Raw genomic sequence first — 15,487 nt, forward strand, 5'->3', positions numbered from 1 at the left:
TCTCTCCCACATGTTCTCTGTGATCATAAACATGGCAAGTACTTTAAATTACACAACCACATTCCTATGTAATATACAGGATGATAAACATAACATGTCTCACAAAACAACATTACCTTTCACCTAGCCTTGGACCCGCCACTTTTCTAAACAATAACTGCCAATAATGTGTACATAGGAAAAAAACAGATATTTTTGCATTATGATATGATGTTGAACTAGCCAAAGTATAGGCTCAAACAGATAATTTTATTTCTTTTTGCTGGGATCAGCTAAATCAATGCAGTTACATTACCTCCAATGTAGACAGAAGTAGCAGCTAGTGTGGTTCATTTGGGTCAATGTTACCATAGTTTCTCTTCCATGGGAATTTTGCAGACCCATACATATTTGGGAAGAACTGACAACAAAGCCTCATTTTTACCTTCATACATTAAAGAATGCTGCTGAGTAATGAAAACTAATGAAACAGAGTTTGGGCAGCACTATAGTAGAGAACCAAGGAGCCATAGTAATTGCTCACTTAGATTGGTTCCTTCATAACTGGGGTACCAATACTGAAAACCTTTACTCACACAAGTAGTCACACTGAAATCAGCAGTGTGAAAATAACAAACAGTATATTGCTCTACAGTCTGGAGATAAACTACTTTTTCATTTTCAGAACCACAGCCAGAAGCCTAACCTGATGTATCAGTTTGCTGAAAACAGATCCTGATGCCAAAAGAAAATGCATCTAACCATTTGGCAGACCTGAGAGTTATTACTAGGAGTTGGGAGGGGTAAGGAGTCCAATGGTAGGTGATAAGACTATACTAATTTAACTTTTGTCCTTCTAAAGAGTAGCTCTAAGTTACACTGCTAACCCTGGGGTCACAGAATCTTGTGGTAGAATGCAAAGAGATAGAAGAATTAGGTTTCCCTTGCTGCCAAAATTGTCAGTATTCTAAAGAAAGGTAAACTTGCAAAATGTGCTTGATCTTTTAGCATTTCCCTGTAATGGTGAAGTCAAAAGTCTACAACACTCTAATATTCAGCCAGTGAGCTTGATATTCATTGGGACCCCATGACAGATTCCATCAGTGTCAAATTTTAATATATGTTCTGTTCTGAAGTCACAAAGAAAACCATAGTAACAGCTCACTTCCTAATCCAGTTCATTAATGACTAGGAAACTGATCCTCCAAACCTTTATTCATACTTGTAAGGACATTGAGATGAGTGGGCTGGCTCCATGAGTAAGAGCTAACCTTGTGAGTATGGTTTTGCAGGATTGGGCATTGGCACTTCATCATTTAATAAGAGTGGGAGCTGTAACTGGAACAACAGCTAAGTGTGTGAGGTATATAGAATCTACACATTCTTTCAAGGAGGTCTGATTATGATGCAATTATCAGTTTTGTTTCAGCAGCAACAGATTAGTAAATCATTGTATACTGACATCCATAGGCCATAAGCAATAATAGCTACAGAGGACCATTTTAGCAAAGCATTCAGAACTCAATAAGGGAACTGGGAATAAAGAAATGAATAATAGTAAAAAAAGACCAACACTGCTTGAAAAACCAACATACTACGTCATGGACCAAGTTTCTGGTTCTCTATCAATCACTCCAATAACTGGTGTCAATCATTCTCCAGTTCCCTTGTCTGTGATTTTTGACTGACCACAAAAGAAACTTTTGTTTGTAATTATGGACTTTGCAATTCATCTGAGTCACAGGAAGGATTTTCATAGCTTGCCTGTGGAATAGGCATGGTATGCCCCAAGCTGTGTTCACATATCCTCAAGCAATTCGAACTAAAGTTTCCCACGATGATATGAAAGGAAATAAAAGATGGAGACAAACACAAGTCATTATTCTAAAAATAATGTGTGTGGCAGGGGGAAGGAAAGATAGCTAATATTTTTTTTCAAATAAGAATCTGAAAACTGCCTCTGAGAGGGCATAATTAGACTATATGTGAATCTGTGTACTTTGATTCCTCTGAAATATTCCTTATTTTTTCTATTTAGCCTTGTATTTATCATCTTACATTATCCACAATCACTTTGGTAAGAATAAGTGTCTAATATTAATGTTGAGGATTTCTTTGCAATTTCTTTTTAAACTAAAACAAAATAATTTAAAAAATTCAGCTGGTCATTTTGGATTCCCCTCCCCCCCCCTTTTTTTTTGTATTTCTCATTTTCATCTTCCTTAGAGAAATTTATTTGCTTTTGTTTTGTTGTCAGAGCAAGTGTCCCCTGTTGTCTACGTTGAGCATGTGAGAAGACTGTAATATATGTTCCTCATGCAAAACCAAGGAGAGGTTTGGAATTAATCCAGAAAAGTGAGAAATCTGATAACATCAACGAAGAACAAACATCTCAAATTTAGCATTTAGGTGAAAGCTTCCCCCTATCCCCAAATTAGCTTTCTATAATTTCAAACATTACTGAAGAGCTAAGTTCCTTTTATTTGTTTATTTTTACCAGCTTTGCAGAAAGAGAGGCTAAAACAACTTTGATTAAAAACTATAAAAGATATTCTACGGAAACTGGCCCCTTTACTGTAAACAGTGCCTCTTTGCAAACTAAGCAGCTGTACAAAGGAGAGACAATGCAGGGTGTCCCCAGCATCATTAACCAACTTCCCTTCGTCTTGAAACAATCACTTCGATAAAGCAATTAAACAGCATCATGGAACAGTAGAACAAGGGGAAAAAAATAGCCTTACCAGCTTCTCCTACAGTATATAGCTGAAAAGAAAACAAAACCCCAGCTGCTGTATCACATGCAATTGGTCTCCCAGAATGAATTGACTGAAAGAACTCTGAAAGGCTAAAGTCTTTCGTACCCTGTGTTTAGTTTCTCCTCAGCTCCCTCTCTCCGAATCTCCTCACAAAGCCATTCTCTTATTCCCTAATCCTCACACAGGAAAAAGCACACACCAAATGACTTCAGCAGAAACCATTCTCCTGGGGGGGTGGGGGAGGGAGAGATTCTGCTGGCATTCAACCATTGCAGTATGTTAATCCTCAGAGAGGGTATCCAAATAAACTCGCCTACACAGTGTGGTCATTTGGACATCAGGCACCAAATGCCATACAAAGAGTGCTTCTTGACAAGGCATAAAAAATGCGCATCTCCATTCATCAATATCTCAGCTACTAATTTCTGAAATAAATACACCCCTTGATACTTCTCAGAGTTCCCTGTTTACATCTCAGTTAACATATATTAAAGAATTAGTCTTTTTTTAAAAAATTGTCTACCTGAATTTCCTAAGGCTGCTAATGGCCCTAATTTTTGTTTGTTTATTTTTCAAATAAAGACCCTGGAAATAAAGCTAATTTAAGAAAAAAAAAGATAACATAGATGAACTTAAAAAAATCTTAACAAATAAGATAAAAAATGTATTGGGAATCACTGAAATCAACGGTGAGTTATTAAAACATCTATGCTCCCTAAAATGTTTTTAATAGTTACAAGCAGAAAAAACTACTTTGTAAAGTTTACTTTGGACACCGACTTCTAACTACATGTAAAATGACCTATATTTGGTTTTCCCAGATAATGCACCTTGAAGTTCTGCCATGTAAATCAAATCTCATCCTCAGCATATTCTTCACCGTTCAAAAACATTGTTGTTTTAATTGGAAACATAAGCTTTACCTGCCCATTTCTCTCTGAAGCTCAGAAATAAACAGCTGCCACAAAACAAATCAAAAGTTGTGAAAAGCAGATGGTACAATTCGAAATCTTAAATGTTGGTTGTTAGCCTTCTAGTAATAATTGATAAGGACACTCCCCCCCGCTTGTTCCCTTAACTCAGCAGCATGCCATTTGTGCCTTTCCGGCAAAATAAATAGACTTCAAACCACCAGCTTCACACACACTAACACTTACCAATGCTATTTCAACCTGACACAGGCTTACTTTGTTGTTCTGTGACCCTCTACAGAAACCTGAGGTGACGGTTTGATGGATGAGGTTCTCTGTTCACAATATAGGTTGTGACTTCATTAGCTATGATTTCCCCGCCCCGCAATCCCCCATTATGGCTTATCTAGAGCAAAACAAAAACAAAAAGCTACTACACACAAAACAATTTTAACAATGAAAATGAAACAAAACCTGTGTAGCAAAGGCTGAGACTTCCTTTTGCTACCTCACCAAAGTTGTGAGGGTTTGTTTGTTTTGCTTTGGTTTTTGTTTTCTCTACATTTTTCTGGGTTTGTTGTGGGAAAGGCTGTGGAGTAGGAGGTGACTAGGGAGACATTACAAGGAGGAGGGCTAGTGTCAGTAGCACACAACATAGCTTATTTTGGTCCAAAAAACCAGCATCATCGGCCAGGAAGAAAAGAAGGATTTTTTTTTGTTTCATGTACCATCAAGGGCACTTGAACGATGACCACTGTCAATTTCTCCTAGCTACTAATTTAATGGCTTTACCAGGAACCTTGAACCTATTTCACTAAGGCCGCCATCCTGTAATAGGATCTGTGAGGGGAACTCTTGCACCAGTATGGGATTGTTTATTATCATTAAAATATAACTGTAAAATATCAGAGGAACAATATGTACTAAAATTTAATTTAGTGGCACCATACTATTTCAAGCACAGATTCCACACTAAAATGAACTTTTAACATTATAGTTAACTTAGATATTTTGTTTACAGCTTTCATAGATTTTTTTTACCTCAATGAACATCCGTTTCTACATTTCAAGCTCTCATGTAGCATCATTGCCTCACAGAATCATCTACTGGTAAAATGGATATGGAACTGCAGTTTCATATTAGAACCATAAGATATAGTGCATTTGCATCCGTTCCATGTCTAGTGTCAGCAGCAAAATGATATGCATTTCTTTGCTGCTCTCTGAGCGCTGCCACCTTCCCAGTGAAATAGATGAGATACTTCCATTCCAATAAATTCTCTATAATTTTGGGGTCAATCCTGCAAATACTTAACCTTGTAATGTTTCTCAAGTGAAGGAGAAACCCAGTTAATTTTAGTGGGACTGCTCATTTCTATCTATGTGTCTGTCTAACTTTGGTCCATTCTGATAATATGGCCATTCTGATAGGACTGTAGCACCTCAGTCTGTAATGTTGTTATCACAACATTCCTGTGAGGTAGGGAAGTGCTATTAGCTCCCATTTTACAGATGGGGGACCTGAGGCACAGTGAGTTGATTTGACTTCCCCAAGGCCACACCAAAAATCTGTGTCAGAGCAGGGAATTAAACCCAGGTCTCCAGAGACCCGAGGTCACATCCTGAATAAGAGGTCATCCATACCAAAATAGCTCATGTTTGGTTATATTATTTGAGGAATTATTTACAAAAACAAATATTAACTTATGGTTTGCTTGAGAACTGGTTGAGCATTCACTGTCCATTATTCACACCATATTGTTGGCCACCTAAGTCATATGATATTGTTTCTGTCCCCTGATGGCATGATCTAAACTTTGTAAAAATGAGTCTTTTCGAGTCACAAGTTATCCACAAACTTTTGTAACATTTAGATTATTCTGTTGGTATGAAGCTTTTCAAAGTGACTCTGATAACATTTCTAGTGAAAACATTTATTCAGGTGAGTGTTTCTGATTTTGCTTTCTCAAGTTCTAATGAACAGAAACTTGTTCACACAAATGTTCAAAGACAATCAAATATAAGGAGTGATTAACACCATCAAAGCAAAATTGGTGGGTTTTATATAGTATGTTTTATACTGATAGAGTGAAACTCATCCCTGTGTGGAGGACCAGCACAAGCACTACACACAGTTAAGTCCCACTCATTTTGAGGGCTTAAGTGGGACTTAAGCAGTACAGGGCCTTTGCATTGACTATCTGCATGGGGTGAATTTCAGCACTTATATAGATGGCTTTCAGAAGTTGCACTTGTGACCATTTCTCTCTCTATGGCAGCTTTTGAACTGTTCTCATTGGTTTCAGGATCTCTGACATCAGGATCTGGGAACCTGCTGTCTCTAAAGAAGGAAATGTCCCAAATGTCCCAAAGTATAGGTACAGTAACTTAAGAACCCAGTATTGTCAACTTCAAGTGATCAAAAATGAGCCGGACCCGCCCTGCCCCACCAAAATCATGAGACTGGCCTCAAAATGAGATTTTTTAAAAAGTATATATTGTGTTTTTAGGTCAAGTCTCTGCATTTTTTAACTCCCCCTGCCCATCCCAGGGTGTGTGCATGCAACAATTAGTGTTGCCCATTATCCCACATGTACTGGATAAGAAATCCAATGAAGTGGACTGTAGCCCACAAAAGCTTATGCTCAAATAAATGTGTTAGTCTCTAAGGTGCCACAAGTACTCCTCCTCCTTTTTGCAGATACAGACTAACACAGCTGCTACTCTGAAACCTGTATTGGATGAGATGATTTTGTCCTCTGCTACCGGAGCTTTCACCCTCACATCTGCCCCTCTCCTGCCCAGCAATTAATCCAGTACCACAATCCCGCAGGAGTTCTGTCCCTACCCAATCCACCTCAATTCAGCTTCCCCTCAGTTCAGTCATCCCAGCCCCCATAACTACCACCAGTCCCCCTACCCCATAGACCCTCACCACCCTCATTTCACCCTCCCAGCACTCACCCCATCTCTTCAGAACCCATCATCAATACACGCCCCCTGCACTCCATCAGCCCCCACTCTCCTCACTTCAGCCCCCCCTGCAGCTCCCAGGCCATAGTTCAGCCCTCCCAGCCTCACCCCTGCTCCTCTTAGGGTTCTTCCCCCTCCCCAGCCCTGGTGGAGGGGACTGCAGTGGGGTCCTCTATCCTACTTCCCAAGCTGGCAGGGGAACACTGGCTTCCCAGGGCTGACAGCAGGGACCCCTGGGTGGGCTGACAGCGGAGCCATGGCTGAAAAAAAAAAATCCTGACAACTGAGAATTCTATCAAGATCATGAGATAAGATTAATGTTACTTAGAAATCATGTTTCTCGTGATTAATTCATGAGAGTTGGCATGTGTGTCATAACTTTCCTACTCAGATCTGAACCTTAGAGTTCAGAACATGAGAAGCTAGCATGAAACCTCCAAACTTAATTACCAGCTTGGATCTGATATCGCTGCCACCAGCCAGAAAAATTCCAGTGTCTGGCTCACTCTGGTCTCCCCAAAACCTTCCCTGGAGAACCCCCCAGACTCAGATGCCCTGAGTCTCCCCACAAAGGGAAATAACCCACTTTCCTTCTCCCTCTTCCCCTCCAGGTGCTCCCTCCCTGGGTTCCTGGAGAGATATACAGATTCAAGCTCCGTGAATCTAAACAAAGGGATTCCACGCTCTTTACCTCCTCCCAGATTTCCCCACCCTGGGTACTCTAGGAGATTCCCTGCTTCAAGTCCTTGAAACACAAGTACCGAAAGATCAATCTCTCTCTCCCCTCACCCAGAGGGTATGCAAAGTCAGGCTTAGTAAATCTAACACAAAGAGACTCTCTCTTCCCCCCGTCTTCTTCCTCCCACCAATACCCTGGTGAGCTGCAGACTCAATCCCCTTGAGTCCCCACTAAAAAAAAAATCCACAGGTCTTAAAAAGAAAGCTTTATATAAAAAGAAAGAAAAAGACATAAAAGGGTCTCTGTATCAAGGTGACAATATTCAGGGTCAATTGCTTAAAAGAAAAAAATGAATAAACAGCCTTATCCAAAAAGAATACAATTTAACACATTCCAGCAACTACACACATGTAAATACAAAAAAAAATAAACCTATTGTCTTACTATCCTTATACTTACAACTTGGAAATAGAAGATTAGAAAGCCTGGAAATAGAAAGATCACTCTCAGAGCTGAGAGGGTCACCGAACCAAGACAAAGAACAAAGAACTCACACCCAAAACTTCCCTCCACCCAGATTTGAAAAAGTCTTGTTTCCTGATTGGTCCTCTGGTCAGGTGTTTGGTTCCTTTTGTTAACCCTTTAGAGGTAAAAGAACATTAACCCTTAGCTATCTGTTTATGACAATGTGTAAGAACCATTTTAATTGCCTATATCTAACAGTTTTCCTACTATCCAGGATGTAATCAGGAATTACAGTATAGCACAGACATTGGAAAGAGGTGTAGGCATCACATAGAAAGTATCTTTCAAATGTGAAAATGAACAGGCTCCAGCTCATCTCAAAATGTCAGCCACTCTTGGAACCGGAAGCAGGTTCCCACAACAAAAATAAAACACAACTATCAAAAGTAACACACAAGAATTGGAAAGTCTCTGTTTGGAGCAGAATATAAACTTTCATACTGATTCACAGGAAGAGGCCTAGGCAGAAACAAGGTTGGAATTTTAGGAAATGTTCATTCTGCTGATATAGTTTCTCTTTTACTTGCTCACAATTAAATCCTCATTTATCCTTATCCTATCTAAAACATCTGATTGGCATAGTACTGACTACCTTCTGTGTTTCTTGGATTACCAAGAAAAAACAAGGCAAGGTAATTTTCATCATAATTCTGCATTTTTAATAGTAATCCTAAATGTATTTCAAATCCCTAAGCAGAACAGAGTATGTAATTGCATTGGAAATGATTCTAGCAAAACTAAACATGAAAGGACACTAAGCTCTTTGAGGATCTCTGATGTGACTGATTAGATTAGCCTAGCACAGTGACACTTTTGTTGCGGATCTGCTCTTGGGAAAAAAATTCCAATAATTCTAGAACACACTGTGGAGACAGAGGCAAAAGAGGAGTTAACATTAGAAACAACAAAAACAAAGAAAAACGTGCACTCAACGTCTAATATTTACATTCACTATTATTATTTATGAGCTAGTGAGTGAATGAACAAAGACAATGCTTTGTCCTCACAACCATTAATAATATCTCTCCCAGATGAGTAGTTGATAGAGTTAGTCACAACTAAGCCTTTGTTGATTGAAAAATCCCATACACTAATGAACGGCTTCCTACGTTTGTCAAAATTGTTCTTCAGGATTATTATATAAAAGTAGTTAACAATGGTGTCAGCTCTGATCCTGCAAGGAGCTCTATGGGGTGGATGCCTGCATTCATGTGGAGGACCGTTGAAGTCATTGGCATTCTGCACAAAGCCAGTTGCAAGGTCAGAGCCTTATGCAAATAAGGAAAGAAGCAAATTGTAACAAATCCGTACACACCAAGGACTTCATAGATGTTACTACACTGCACAATAAAAGAGACTGAAAACTTCTCAGCAATAAAGAGGATAGACTTTAGATCCTCTCAAAGCACAAGTCTCTACTACATGAGAGAGATTATCCTTTCTGTTAACTATTAGCTGTGTAGCATCCATGACCTACATGTGGAGCAGTTCTGATTCCATCCACTAAAGAACAGTGGTAAACATACTCTATAGCCTTTGGATTTCTCAGAATGGTTTCAGTCTGGGGGACAGCCCTATGCCAAGCTATGATGCTTTCTTTATTTGCCAATGACTAAATGCCACTTCATCCCCTGTTTAAAAAATCCTCAATAAATTTTACAATTAGGTTTCCCTCTGAAACAATAACTAAAGTAACTCAGACAACCTGAAAGTATGAAGCCCAAAAAAATCAGGGAATTGTAACTAGCTCCCTGAAAGTATTACACAATCTCCGCAAACTGTGCAGATCTTGGTGCAGAAGACAAGCTGCCCATAGATTCAAGCAAAACTGGCCTTCTGTCCTCTAGTCTCCTGTTGATTTTTTTCTTGACAGTTTTGGAATCATTTTATCTACTGAGACAGTGTCATTTTTCATATTTTTCTATAGCCAATGCATTTTGGCACATTAAAAACACTCGGAAGCCACATGGAACAGCCAAATTTCAGATCTAAAGATAAGAGATCAAAGAGATTATAACCTGATTTCGATTCAACACTGTCAAAAAAGCAATGGTTTACAACTGCAGGAAAACTAAGTTTTTGCTTTAGGTAAGGTACAGATGGAGTACAAACCCATGCAAGGTCCACATTTTGGAAATATTACAGATTTTAAAAAAAACTTTTCATTCAGGCCAGCTCCTTATTTTTCTCAATGAGCCTGAAAATGTATCATTTGCAAATAATGTTGTGGATGATGCAGAGCCAAGCAGTGAGGTGATGCTTTCAGTTACATATCACAGGTATGCCCTGTGAGAAAGAAGCGAGAAGCGAGAGTAGAGGAGCAGAATTAGAGAGAAGAGAGAGAGCTGCTGAGAATCGGATGGAAATAGGAAACAGAAATAAGAAGAGTAAAAGGGAGGGAGAGATGGCATAGAGCAAAAAAAGAAAGAACTGAGATGAAGAGAAAATGAGAGTAAGAAACACACAAGATTGTGATATTACTTAGCATTAGTAAGAGGAAAAAAAGACTCACTCCAGCAAGAACTCTGTAATAGTCAATGATTTCAACTTTGCAAGAGTCTGTCCAATTGTTTTCTTTGGTTTTAGTCCATATGGGTTCATCCCGTCCCCACTCCCAAATTTTGCTTTTAGTTTTTGACTTGGGTGAACTCATATTCTCAAAATAAAAGTCAGCCAGAATGACTGAAGTTCCGCTGGTTTTGCATCAGGAGTTTGAGAGACTACGAATATCTGTAGAATCTAATATCAAAGCATAAATCAGCCCAGGTTTGCGTGAATGGTGCTTGAACTTTAGTGAATGCAGCCTCAGTTTAAAGCTTGTTGAAAAAAAAGAAAACGGAACAGCAACAAGGCAACTTTCCTGCCATTGGTTAACATAGTGCTAGTTGCAATGGCAAGATCCCTAACCCTGCTCCAGCCTCTTTACATGTGTCATGATGTAGCTCTGAAAGCCCCACATTTGGCTGGGAGAAGATTCCCCCAGCACTGGCCCTAAGAATGTCTTCCAATGACCGCCTCACAAATCGTACCAGAGAGCATGTGCTGGGCTGACGTGCAGGTGGAAGAGGCACATCACGGATAGGGCCTCGGCCCGTAGTGCTGTGGAGATTCTGGTCAGAGCTGCTGCCCATAGGCAGACAGGGACAGGCTGCTAGAACCTAGACAGGCTCCCAGGACTGTCTCAATTATTCTGGTGATCGCAGACCAGGCCAGGATTAGGAGATTGCAAAAGTGACTTTAAGCCACTTTAGTCCCTCCCACCCTCATCCTGAACTACAAATTCTGTACTATGCTTAGGCTACATCTATGCTTGTGTGCTTCCCTGGGTACTTATCCATATATTGCTAGCAGATGTTCCCCATAGGCAAACCAAGTGTCCACATATGCCAAGCTGGGCATGGGTACATGCTGTGCACAGGACTATACCTGTGTGCTGTGTACACACTAACCCTTTTCAGGATGGCACAGTAGCACCACCCCTGAAATGGTAGTATCCCAGAGTTCTATTCAACACAGGAGACTCTGGGAAGTGCTGGCACTGTATGCCACCTTCACACATTTCACAACAGCAGCTCCTGGCCATCTCTCTGAACTGTGTTGGAGACATGGAGCAAGTGTATGATGATGTGGTTCTGCTCCTGTCCAAAGCACAAATGCTTGTGTGGTTCAGCATCCGATACTGGTCAGAATCAGTCCATAAAAATTTGAGATGGTGAAGATGACTGACCTAGAAGGGGAATTAAAATCTGCAGTAGTCCCAAGGAAAATTCTAAGTGCCAGGATTGCAACAGAATGCCTATGAGTGGACCACCATTTCTGATCCCAGAGAACCAGCATGGTGTGATGAGACCAGACAGTCTTGAAAACCTAGGGTGATGACCAGTGGCTGCAGAACTTCTGAATGAGGAAGCAAACCTTCAAAGAGTTGTCTGAGCAACTTGCAACAACCCTTCAGTGCCAGACCACTTGATTTCAGAAATCCATACCAGTACATAAGTGGGTGGCTATCACCCTTTGGAAGCTGTTAAGCCTTGGCACCTACTGATCAGTTGCAAACCAGTTCAACTCTCAGGGAAAAGATGTACATTGAACAAAGAGCTAAAGGGGTTTATAACGAGAAAAGTTGAGCCAAAAAAGGTTAAATTCACTGAGAAAAGTGGGCAAACCATGTCTGTGGACATGTCGGGAGAAGGGAAGGGCCAGGAGACAGAGGGGTGGGAGAATGGCTGCAGAATATTGTTCAGGGGTACAAACATGGACATCTTCTGCGTGGGTCAGGGGACAAACACAGGTTGGACAACAGGGAGTGGATCAGGCTCATTGTTCCCTCACTGAATGCTGGGAGGGTGGGGATCTCTGTGAGGCGTTTCAGTGGAGGAGGAAGTGTCAGTCATCCAGCATGCTCCTTCCCATTGGGGAGCAGTGAGATTCACTACCTCAGCAGAAAGCTGCGTGACAGCTAAAGAAGGAGGAAGTGAAGCCCATTCCCATATAGGAGCGGCAGCCACCATGGGAGGCAGACCCCAAAAGTGTTCTGCCACCAGTTGGATGAGGAACTGCATGATCCCCTTCCCTCTGTGCATGCTCCCATTTCCGATGCTGCATCTCCATTTGCTGGAATGCCTCATCCCACCTAAGAACCCATTCCTCCCTTTCCCTGAGAAAGTCAAAGTGCTCTTGACAGCTATCTATGCCAAGAAGCAGGTCTTTCTCTGTTACCTCTGTGGTGCTGCTACTGACCAACCACTGGAATGGTTTCCCTGTTGGCATTGAAATATCCTACCAAGTTAAATACAAGGGTAGCATTCTCTTTCATTTTTCCTTGACAGTTGCCTAAATCCCCCTACATAACATAATTGTGCTGCTGGAGGCCACAATATTGATATTCTTTACAATCCTGGGAATGCAAGTGTTACAGCTTCTTTCCTGCAGACTACTTATGCAGCCCATGAGGAAGGAGCAGAGGGTAAATATGGTAAGATACTTGTGTTATTTTTATTAAAATGTTGTAAAGTTTGCAGTTCATCAAGGGACTGGTTGGGGTGTGGTTTGGTTCCTTCAGGGGTAATATTACCAGTCACCTCTCTTTTATTTGAAGGCTGGTCATCACTTGGAGAATATAGCAGTTTTGAAGGTATTGGAATGGAAAAAAGAAATGTGCTTCCTAGTACCATGGTGGAAAAAAGAAATGTGCTTCCTAGTACCATGCCAAAGAGAAGTCTCTGCTAATGGTTAGCGCTCTACCTATTGCTGAGTGGAAGGATTTGGTGAGCTACGAAGGTGAACCAAGCACATTCACCCTGCCATTAAGCCTGAAGAACCATCTTGAATTTCTGCAACATCAAAAATGTACTGAATTATATTTACAGGCCTGAGTGGCAATTCAAGCAGAAATTGACTATTCCAAGGCAGCAGATAGAGTTCCCCTGGAAGAGGACAGAAAACATCCACTCAGCTCTAGCCCCACCACATCACCAGATGATCTGGCCTGTGTCCAGCAAGTAGCATTGCAAGGGACACGGAACACAAGAGAGTGACTCCAGAAGTGTATTTTCTTCCCTGAAGTTTTGGATTAACCACACATGGCAATTGCCTCTCCCCGATAAGGGAAACAGCATTTTGTTTATGCAACTGCCTAAGCGGATGCTTCACCCACCCCCCTGCTTCTCCCAGCTTTCAGGACAGATGCCAGAGACTAGGAATGGTTCAAAACATTTGAAGTCAGAGAGAGAATGGACTGCTTTGATTTTCCTCAGCAAACAAACTGTTCTCTTTCCCTTCCCTGACCTAGGTGAGCCTGCACTTAAGCCACGCACCACCCCCATTCCCTTTCCACATTGACCCCACTCATAAGATGAAGGAAAGACTGAGGTGGGGGGAGGAGAGAGGGATGCTGTTAGGTTTTTGCACAGCCATAATTGTCATGACAATCTGTTCTTTCCCCACCAGGGAGCTTTTAAAATCTGCCTCCCGTCCTTCTCCCAGCCCCTTTTCACACAACCCAGGGACTGTCGTTATCAGTGATGGTCAAGAAATGCAGAGAGACAGACACACAGCGACTACTCATCAATAAATCTGTTATAGCTTCCATTATATGCTTTACAGTGGTTCATGGGATTTACAACCATGTGTTGCTCCAAGACTATGTCAGGGCAGAGCAGGGATGCGATCTTGAGGGGAGCGAGTGGTAGGCTGAGGCATGTAGCACCAGAGCAAGAGAGGATATTGTCAGGGAGGGTGGAACTCCACTGTAAAAAACTTACCAGCAACAGATGCTGGTTCCTACAGTGGTTCTGTGTCCTCAGGCACAGGGAGGGGGGTAAAAGGGGGCTCGCTCAGCAGGTCTGCCAGATAGAGGTACAGAATCACATGCTCTTCTTCCTCTGTCTCCCTCAGGACCCCTTCTGGGACTTCCTCGGAGACCCCTACTGCCTCCTTGGCTGCATCCTTCATTGGTATCTAGTCATACAATGAATAGAGATACCAATGAAGGGCACGGGCAAGGAGGGGGTAGAGAGTCACTTCAGGTGCCATACCCACAGCCCTGGAGAGGAGCCACTCCAGCTCATTGTAGCAAGGGCATGTGCTAGGTCCCCTCTCAGAGTGATGGTTGGAGTCTTCCACTACTGGAGCCTGAGGTGCTTCATATGCCTCATGTACATGGCAAGGAGGCAGAATACTACAGTGAAAGATGCTTCTGTTAATACCGGCATATTGTCTTCGTTAAGTGCTGTGGGAAAATGTGATCTTTAGATTTTGTTCAAAATAATGAAGCCTAAATATTTTGTTGATGGGGCAGATTTCAGAACAAGCCAGGTGACAGATTAATTTGGAAGGAAGGGGGCTAGCAAGGCTAGGGCCCATGTGAGATATGGGGGAGAGGTGAAGAGACAGGTAAGAGCTAAGTCTGGAGAAGCAGCTCCATGCCAGCTGGAAAGGCAGGCCAGCACAGGTGAGAATTTGCAGCCCGCTCCTGCTCCAGTCTAGATCAAGAATGACTTTTCAACATGGGAGCTGCAATCATATCAAATATAGTGGCAAAATGACTAACTGTTCAGGTCTGATCCAACTCCCATTCAATGTAATGGCAGTCTTTCCTTTGACTTGACTAGGAGTTGGTTGGTTTAATGAGTAGGTGGGGCAGGAGTTCTGAAACTATGGGAGCAGGGTGCTGAAACCTTTTGCTGTTGTAACATTGGGTCATGGTGTGGAAAAGGTTGAGAACTACTGAGCCAGAGGAACTCCCCTCATTGCTATTTTCCTTCTTTAAGTGGCTAAGTCCCTCCACAGGCCTAGATATGAACCAGCAGGCACAAGCAATCCATGAAATATCTTCTGAGAGCTTATAAAAATTTAGCCATAAATCTCTTTAGAAAATGTACCACAGTTTAATGTCAAAATAAAATGGGAGAGAGAAACTGAGTGAGGCAATATCTTTTATTATTGAGAGAGACAGGCTTTCAAGCTCCACAGAATTCTTCTTCAGGTCTCTCACCAACAGAAGTTGGCTCAATAAAATGTATTACTTCACCCACCTTCTCATATATCCTGGGACCCACACAAGTATGAACACTGCACAAAATAATCATTTTAATTTAATCCTTTGCTTTTGCTCATCCTTCTCTCTGTCGCTTTCTCTCCCCATTTTTTTTTTCCAAAAATCA

General features: G+C 41.5%; 1 protein-coding gene across 3 annotated transcripts in view; it reads right to left on the bottom strand.

Moving 5' to 3' along the window:
- MID1 (midline 1) overlaps positions 1–15,487 on the bottom strand; it is a 362,051-nt gene that overhangs the window by 253,958 nt on the left and 92,606 nt on the right. The window contains exon 1 of one of the 3 annotated variants that reach the window (XM_030572668.1): positions 2,721–2,869. The exons of 1 other annotated variant lie outside the window; for it this stretch is intronic. The gene's annotated coding sequence lies outside the window, so the exon portion shown is untranslated. Of the gene's footprint in view, positions 1–2,720; positions 2,870–15,487 lie in introns of those variants that run through there. One more of the 3 variants, XM_030572696.1, reaches the window with a different exon arrangement.

This window comes from Gopherus evgoodei, chromosome 1, assembly GCF_007399415.2.
Source record: "Gopherus evgoodei ecotype Sinaloan lineage chromosome 1, rGopEvg1_v1.p, whole genome shotgun sequence".
NCBI classification, from domain to species: domain Eukaryota; kingdom Metazoa; phylum Chordata; order Testudines; family Testudinidae; genus Gopherus; species Gopherus evgoodei.